We start from the raw sequence: 9,258 nt of genomic DNA on the forward strand, positions 1-9,258 counted from the left end.
ATTGAGAATCACACTAAGTGTAATTTTGATAGAAATAGATTCTTGAATAGTGAAAAATATCCAAACAAAAGTATATTGCAGGAAATTTAAAGTGGAAAATTAGTTTTTTTACCCTATCTCTTGAAGATAAAGAGTTCAGTGTTGATATTCTCGGAAGAAGTATATTCTCGAGGAAAATACTTATTGTACATATTAGGTATATCTGCCATTTTTAACTTACTACAGATTTCAGGAGGATTTCTCCTGATACTTAAAAAGAGTAATTCACATTCAAAAGACTCTTCAAGAGTTTTGAGGTTATTTTTTTTGTTGTCCATTTGCAACATGGTTTCATGATGCAATTCAGGATGACCTTGAATTCACTTTGTAGCCCAAGCTACAAAGCTCAGACTCACAGCCATCCTCCTGCCTCAGCACCCTGAGCGCTGGGACTAGAAATATGCACCACCACCTCTGGCTATTGAGGAGCCCCGAACACAGGGTTTATTCAAGTAGATTCATCAGATCTTTTACTAATGTGTATTAGTCCTCTCCTAGAATGGTTTTTAAAAATTTTTCTTTTTATAAGCTTTTATAAAACTTAGGCATTTAAGGATGAAAAATTACATTTCATTTTAAAATGAAATAAAATAAGATAATTTTTATGATTTCAATCATTGTATATAAAACTTCCACTGTCAGAGCTCTTTTTTAACTTCTATTCTGGTTCTTTAAAATGATAATTCTTAAAGCTCAAAGTTTCCTAGAACATTACAGATTATCCTTGAAGGTATCATTGTCATTGTTTTGAAAATAATTTTATTGAGAAACAAATAACAATGAGACAATTAGTAGGACAGTTTCAATAATTAATACATTACATATTGTTGTCTTCCTAGTGGTTATTCATAGTACAAGACACAGACATAATATCCAGTCCACAAACACTATTAGAACAACTCTTTCTATTCATTGAATTAAGAGAAAGTAGCTGTATTTCTATCTTACCTATTTTGAATATACAGATACAAAATGATTGCTCATTTGTATCCCTTTTTTGTTTAGTTTTGTCAGAAAGGGTATTACATTGTCATCTAAATATTGTAGGTGTGTGAATTCAGTAAAATACTCCAATACAGTCCAGTACTCCATAATAGTAGTGGGTTATCCATAGGACTGACAATGTCTGAAGTTGTTGACTTGAGCCTTTTACAACTTAGCATATTAATATGGCTTTACTTTTTATACTTCGTTTTTATAATTCTCTTCCGGATTGCTAAGACCAACATAAAGCAAAACCTATGTAATAAAAAATGTAATTTTTGTATCTGATGAGGTAAGTCAAATCCCCTCAGGATTTACTCTGAAACTCTGTACTGCAGTTTGCAGATCCTTTGTCAGCGTCAGCCATGTGGATAAGTCACAGCCACTGCTTGACCAATTTGCTCTCCTTGAAAGCCTGAAAGAATGTTTTCTTTCCATGTGACTCCCCTTAGGCACACTCTACATCACTGATCACTTTCCTCTTTGGCCTCATAATCTCCTTGATCAGAAAATTTGGGCCACAACTGAGTTACAGGATATTACAGTATAGGTCTTCCTATGTCCTGAGTCTTCACTAACCTTGCTAGGCTACGGCCAGAATGTTGGCTGGCATTGCAGCCCATTTTTTCTCTAATTTTTGGTCTGCAAACTTAGGTTATTAATCCTTTAGAAGAGAAGATTATTATTATTACTCTACAACATAGGCAGTTCAGTTTAACCTATCTGTCTGAATATCAAACATCTTAGACATAACATGGAACAGGTATTTTACATCAAGTGTTGATATGTTAAACTTTGAGTCCCTACAGAATATGAAAAAAATATTAAAATTAAAAAAACAAAAAAAAATTAAAAATAAGAATAAACAATTATCCCCTTAGTATAAGAACTCAGAAGAAGAAATAAAATAGAAAGGTATAACACAAGTACAAGGAAAGCAAGAACTTGAGGATTAGAGATGAAGAGAGGGCAAGGAGAAAAGCTAGGAAACATGACAGGGGCAAGGCATACCTTTATATGCACAAGATGGGTAAGGCAATGATCCTGAGAATCTTCAGCAGACTTGTGAAACTAGCAGCTAATTGGTAGGATTCTCACCCTGACTAACTATATATGCTCATACCTGTGAACTAAGCAACTGCACTGAAGATAGCAATGTATAGTAGTAGGGTCATACTTGCAATGCCTGTCAATTTGGTCTTCTAAATACATACTGCTTGTCACGACATACCAATTACTGTCATACTGCCTCTCAATAGATTTTAGTTTAAAAAAGGGTAATAAGTGGAAACAAGAGACAAGAAAAATAAATGTCACAAGACTATCCTCCTACAATGCTGTATATGGTTAGATTTCTAAATTTCTGTGAAAAAAAAAATGCTGTACTTTGAATACATCACTCAGTTAGCCTGGTTAGAAAATTCTTGGCTTGCTAATGCTGGGAAGCGGAACCATGGTGGGGAGGTGTTTACCTCATGAGGTATTATTCTCAGGAGTGAACTAATGCAATTATAGAAAGGCTTGTGGTTGGTGTTCAATCTCTTATGCTTTTCTACCCTGTCACATTATGACACAGCAAGTAGGGCATCACCAAATGTCAGCTGACTGATCTCAGCTGTCTCCAGAAGCATGAGATAAATCAATCTGTCCTTGTAAATGACACAGTCTCCTGGGTTGCTGTTATAGCAATACAAAATGTACTAGAACTGTCACTGTTTACAGGAGGTATCCTAGACTTGATCCTGTATTAGACAGAATAAATGCTATAAGGAACACTAATGGTCATTGCCAGTGTTGTTGCAAGATTTGACTGCACTGTCTGTGCTCCAACATTAGATACACTGAAGCTGATGAATGTGCTGTACTTACATATTTAGGAATAAAGGGCCTTGAGTTATACAATTCTGCTGCTAGTGAAAGAAAGAAAATAATAGAGCAAGCAGAGAAACATGAGTTGGTGGGTACAAGCCACAAGTAGACAGCTGTAGTTTAGGTGTTATTACCACCACTTTTTTCCCATAAATGCAAAAAATATTTCCAGCTCAAAGTTTAAAGGACAAAAATGTTAGTTTCATAGTATCAAATATCAAATATAAAAATTGCTAAACACAAAGAAGGGTACATCCAACAAATTGTCCCTGAATTTTAGCCAGTAAAGAAACATTTTTTAAAGGTTATTTCTACATTCTATCACTGGATTAATAAATATTCAATTATCTGTATTTGGTGCTGTTGATTGAGTCTGAATCACATTAGCATTGTGATTAACAGAATAGGTATTTCCTTAGTAAAAATATTAATACCAACTGTGCTTTCAATAATTTTTCCTAATAATCTCATTCTTGAAAATTGAACTAAGTCAAAAGATCAGACAATTGAATGAGACAAGTCAAAGGACCTAGCTGAACTGACAAATAGCCCAAAGGATCTAGGTATTCAAGATTTCCAGAAACTAAGAGAAATATGAACTTTTTGTTGGCTTCCATATCCTTTCTTGCTGTATCATATATTTACTCTCTCCCAAGAATACTAGAGAAATTCTCTAAGAGTTAACAACAGGGCCTGGGAGATGGCTCAGTAGAATAAATGCTTCCCTGGCAAGCGCAAGGGTCTGAGTTCAATCCCCGGTTCTGAAAAAAAAAAAAAAAAAGAGTTAACAACAGATAATATATCATAAATCCAGCCATTTTACACCTCTACAGTTGTTATGAGGACCATGGCTCACAAATTTGTACAGTAATGGTTTATCTCAAGTGATCTTAAACCTAGGGCATTCTGCTTAGCATTACATGAATAAATGTAATGCTCCTCCTAAATGGTAATAGTTTATTCCTTCAGACATTCAGTTCTCATTAACAAGAATAAATCTGGCTGTTTACTTTCTTTCCTTTTCTCTGGAATGTACCTTCCACCTAAAGCTCACCCCAGCAATTAGGGAAAAATGGATCATAGAGTCATAATTTTATCTTTTCCCTTTGAAAAACCAAACTTCAGAGAAACACAATGATACCTAAACAACCACAGGTATTTACTGGACTAATGTCTAGGTAGAACTGGCTCTATGATCACAAACAGAAAATGTTCCTCTCTCTTGAGAAATCCCCATTCCCTCCTGACTTCAGAATAAAATTGAGAGATCATATATCATTTTTTGGACTTGTTAGTGAACATTTCCACTTGATCTTATTACAAACTGCTCATTTCTATGAATTATGAACAGGTATATCAGAATTGAATTTCTGGAAAGCAATTTCACTGGTTATATTTAACTCCTCTTTTAATATAAGGTGGGTGGTAAAATCAAGGTACAAGTGTTCTTTTTTTATTTTTTAAGTGTATTAACAATTTCCAATGGTGCTGCTCAGAGGGCGGCTCCCACCTTGATGATGTTCTAGTTTGAGACAATCTCCAATATGGACTTTACCATAATTTCCTTATCATCAATATTTGAAAATGCATTTGCATGCTTACTGCTCTTCATTCTTTTTAATATGATAAAAATAGCTTACTTTAGTGCCCAGTACATGCCATGACTTTGATCTACATGCTTTTAAATCCTTCCCCATATTTAATTAAGTACTACCCTTCTGAACAGCAAAATGGAGCTGGATTTAAAAAGGGTATTCAGAGTTCATCAAAACAAGTCTCGTTGGCATAATTCAGTAATGCACATGTTGTTAAAATTCTAGTGGCATTCAGAACTAGTCATAATTTCCAAAATGCAATTGTACAGTATCTGACCCTTTGGAATAAGGCAAAAAAAAGGAATTTTAAATCATACATAATTGATGAGTTTGTTAGTTTTTGAAAATTCTTACCTTATTATGTTGAAAGTTGTATATTAAATACTTCATATACTGAATTGTTTAGGGTTTCTTGGCATCCCTTGGCTCCTTTCTCACTGGTACAGCCTACTATTTTTATTGAAGATAATATATTATTTTTTTCACTATGCACAGGTCAATTTATCCTATTGACTTTCTATTGATATGAAGAAAAAGTTGCCATTATTAAATTTTTACATCCTGAGATAGAAAAATTCTTTGGTAGCTTATTCAAGAGTTTATTTGCACTTTTTGAAAATTTAACTACTAAAGGAGATTCATTTTGCAGTATTTAGCTTGATGCCCAAAGTTAAAATTTTCAAGAACAGGTATGTTTTGCCTGATGTTGATCAGAATATTTATCAAAATTTCATCCCTAATTACTTAGTTACACATTTCTTGCTAATAACTTAAACTGACTAGTTTCTTTCTTTCTTTCTTTCTTTCTTTCTTTCTTTCTTTCTTTCTTTCTTTCTTTCTTTCTCTCTCTCTCTCTCTCTCTCTCTCTCTCTCTCTCTCTCTCTCTCTCGTATTTTAGGAAAAAGCCTACAGCGTGTTCAGGGTCTCACTACTAGATCAGATTCCTAGTGATACTCCAGTTTACAGCCTCCCAAGAGCTGGGATTACAGGTGCACAACTCCCAGTCTCAATTGCCATCTCAGGGAGTCCAGAGGGTGGGTCTGCCATGACAGGCCCAGGGATTGAAACCCTTGCCCCTGCGCCTGTGTATAGTCCCTTTAATACACTGAGCTATTTGTCTGGTTCTAATACTTTTTATTTCTTTGCTTACCTCAGGAAGAATATAAAGGAAAACTGTCTCAAATTTTCATTATCTTGCAAATAAAAATTACTATTAACATTTTGTGTGCTTTAAGTACCATAGACATTTAAAACACACTGTGGGCAGGAACATATAGCAAAAATTTTATGTTCTCAAGATAACTTACTAAAATTTCTTAATTTATCAATCTAATCAGAAAAGATATTAAAGAACATCTTATATAATTCAATGTGATTTCAGTCAATAGTCTTAATTTTTATTTTCTTTTAAAATATATTAACAATATAAAAATCACAGATTAAGCATTATAACAAATACGATATTAATTAATTTGTATGAATTATAATTCCTTTTAAAGTTGCTACTCACCTTTTTGAATATAATTTAAAAAAACAAGTAGTGAAAGACATGTGAAATTATTTATAATTTGAAAATTGATTCAAGTATGATACCAAGTATGATTGTTTTTTGAGATAGTATGGAAAAATGAGATTTTAGGAATGCTAAATTTTATGCTTTGTATTTTTTTCTTCTCCTAAAATAAGCCTATTATTGTGACATGTATGTAGGCCTCATGAGGGCATAGGTGTGGGATTTGCATTTGGCTGGATTAGAATGTGTGAATGAAGATTACGAATCAGATTAGGGTGGCCTGCTCTATACCCTAGGTATGGGCAGCACCAGGCAAGAGGTGCAGAGCCCAGATGGAATGAAAGGGAGAGGTAAGACTGCCGCTGCCGCAGCTCCTGCTGCTTCCTACCTGCCTCTTCGCTGTCTCTTTCGTGCTTCTCGTGGACCATTTCTTCTCTGAGGTGCGCTTCTGCCACTCCATCCTGCCTTAGAGCCAGCCAGCTACAGACTGAACCCTCCAAAGTAAACCTTTCTTCTTCTAATTTCAAGAATTTGTCTCAGCAATGACAAAAGAAATGAGAGTCTGAAGCAGGAGAATTGTGGAGTTCAAGGTGTAACTACGTAGCAAAACTATGTCTCAAAATAATAATCACCCTATTTTCACCAAGAACAATGCTTTCAGGAAACACCATATGTCTTTTTTATTTATATTTCATTTTATATGCCACATTATATTCATTTTAAATATTGTTTGGCTTTTTTTTTAAGCAGTGAGTATTTTCTACATGTCAGCAACATGGCTGTCTTCTTTCTGAAGAGCTACTTTAACTCCCAGAAATATTCATGTACTTCAGGTATTTCTGCGTAACTTTTTTATTCAGGTACATGAAATTAAACATCCAAGTAAAGAAATAGGTTCAAATCAGTTATTCTTTTCCATTTTTTTTTATCCAATCCAGGGTTCCATTTCATACAAAATTCACTTTTGATACAAAAATTCTTACATTCTTAATACAAAATTCAAACATCAACATCAATAATCAATCCCTGTTTCTTCACATATAAGCTTCCTCTACCCAATTTTAAAAGCTTAAGAAGAAAAAATTCCTATTTTTTTAAAAGTCAGGTAGCAAATTACATAATAAGGCAGTAATCATGATGCTTATAGGCAGAAAGGAAAGTTACAGTGATAGAAAGGCAAATCAAATAGGGTAGAAATATGAAATTGATAATTCCTACTTAACACAGAGATTCCTAAGAGCTGTTAAGACTGAAGACGCCCTGGGCTATCCTGACAACTTCTATTCATTAAGCCTGTGGTAGAACAAAAGCTTACAGCCTAAAACTTTTCCTCAGATCCTCTTGTTGATCCAGAAGATTCCAAAACCATGGCTTCATTTTACTGCTCAATTATATGTCAGGGTTTTCTTAATGGATAGTAAGCATAGGATGACTTTCCAAAACAACTCCATCCATTTTCTTCCCTGCAAAAAAGAAAACTGTTGTCCTAATTGCTCAAAGAATTGTAATTGCTCAATCTAAAATTTCCAAATAGATAGAATTGGCCTGGTGGCAGCCCAGCTTGGGAAGTTTGCTCATTTTTCTCACTGCTTCACCATCGTGTTCAGCATCGTAGACACAACCAAGGTGGGCGTCTCTGGCTTGGAGACACATTGCTTACACTTGGAACAGGGTGGCAAGGTCTACCTAGAGACTAAAATGATCATCAAGGTGATTTTAACATTATCATCTTCAAACTGGTTCTTCTTTTCAATTTTTATATTTATTTATTTACAGTACCAGGGATTGAACTCAGGACCCTTCACTTGCCAGGCAAGCGCTTACTCTACTGACCAATCTTCCCGGGCCCTAAGGAGTGAGTGTTTTTTTTTTTGTTTTGTTTTGTTTTGTTTTTTTTTTTTTTGTAGTACCAGGACTTGAACTGAGGACCTTGTGCTTGCCAAGCAAGCACTTATTCCACTGAGCTATCACCCTGGCACCAGAAATTTGAGAAGGAGTTTTGTTTGTTTGTTTGTTTGACTCTTTCAGACTGCCTTAGGGGCAGTTCTAGTACAGCTCCTGGAGCTGGAAATCGAACCACAGTCCTATGTACCTGCCTGAATTTACTCATGCAACGCTTTAAACAACTGAGCTATCCAGCAAAGCCTACTTTTCAATTTTTAATTTCTCTTTTGCTGAGCTTTACTGAAGGATAATTGAAAAATGAAATTTGTATTTCCTCAACATGTGCACTGTGATGATTGGATAGTTTACAAATGTGCTCTTTTCTCTGTACTCTTTATTTTATTTATTTATTGGTTTGTTTGTTTGTTTTTTGTGGTACCAGGGATTAAACTCAGGACCTTGCACTTGGCAGGCAGGGACTTATGCCGCCGAGCTATCTCACTAGCCTATCTGTATGCTTAACAGCATTTGCCATCTCATCTCTTTCTGGTGATCTCCATCCTAAAAGATGTGAGTTAATACATCATTTTTATTTTAATAAGAATTTCTCTGATGAATAGTGATGTTGATTGTGCTTTCCTATACACATTTCCCACTTGCATATATCCTTATTTATTTATTTATTTATTTATTTTTGCAGTGCTGGGTATTGACCTCAGGACCTTGCACTTTCCAGGCAGGCACTTATTCTACTGAGCTATCTCCTTGGCCCTTATCTCCTTTAAAGATGTCTTTTAACATTCTTTGTTCATTTTGTCTCTTTTCCTTCCTTCCATTTTCCCTTTTCTTTTTAAATATTTTTCCAGATGCATGGCTTGTGTTTTTTTCCTATTCTATAGGAATTTTCATTTTGCCTTTGTTTGTTGTGAAAATTTTTCTACATGTATTCATATGTGTATTTATTAAATGTACTCTTAACATGTTTCTTTTGCTTCTGTTGCCCATTCTTTTGATGCTATCCAAAATAATGTTTAAAAATGTTATTCTTCTAGAATATTTAAGAATCAGATAAAATTATAAATTACAAATGTGATAGGTTATATTTACAGAACAAAGGATTAAAATCACATGATTATATACGTAAATATAGAAAGCATTTGACAAATTTAAACACACTGTCAAATTGAAAATACTTCACAAATTAGGTATAATAAAAATGCACTTCCACAAAAGTAAGGCTTTATATATAACAAAGTCATGGCAATGGCCTAGTAAATCTGGAAAATCTGAGAGCTTCTCTGGCATCAGAAACAAGAGAGGTGGTGCGCACATTCATTTTATCTTCAGCGTTATACTTAAAAGTTCATAGCCATT

The sequence above is a fragment of the Octodon degus genome, unplaced genomic scaffold (assembly GCF_000260255.1).
Source record: "Octodon degus isolate 3935 unplaced genomic scaffold, OctDeg1.0 scaffold00367, whole genome shotgun sequence".
Lineage (NCBI taxonomy): Eukaryota > Metazoa > Chordata > Mammalia > Rodentia > Octodontidae > Octodon > Octodon degus.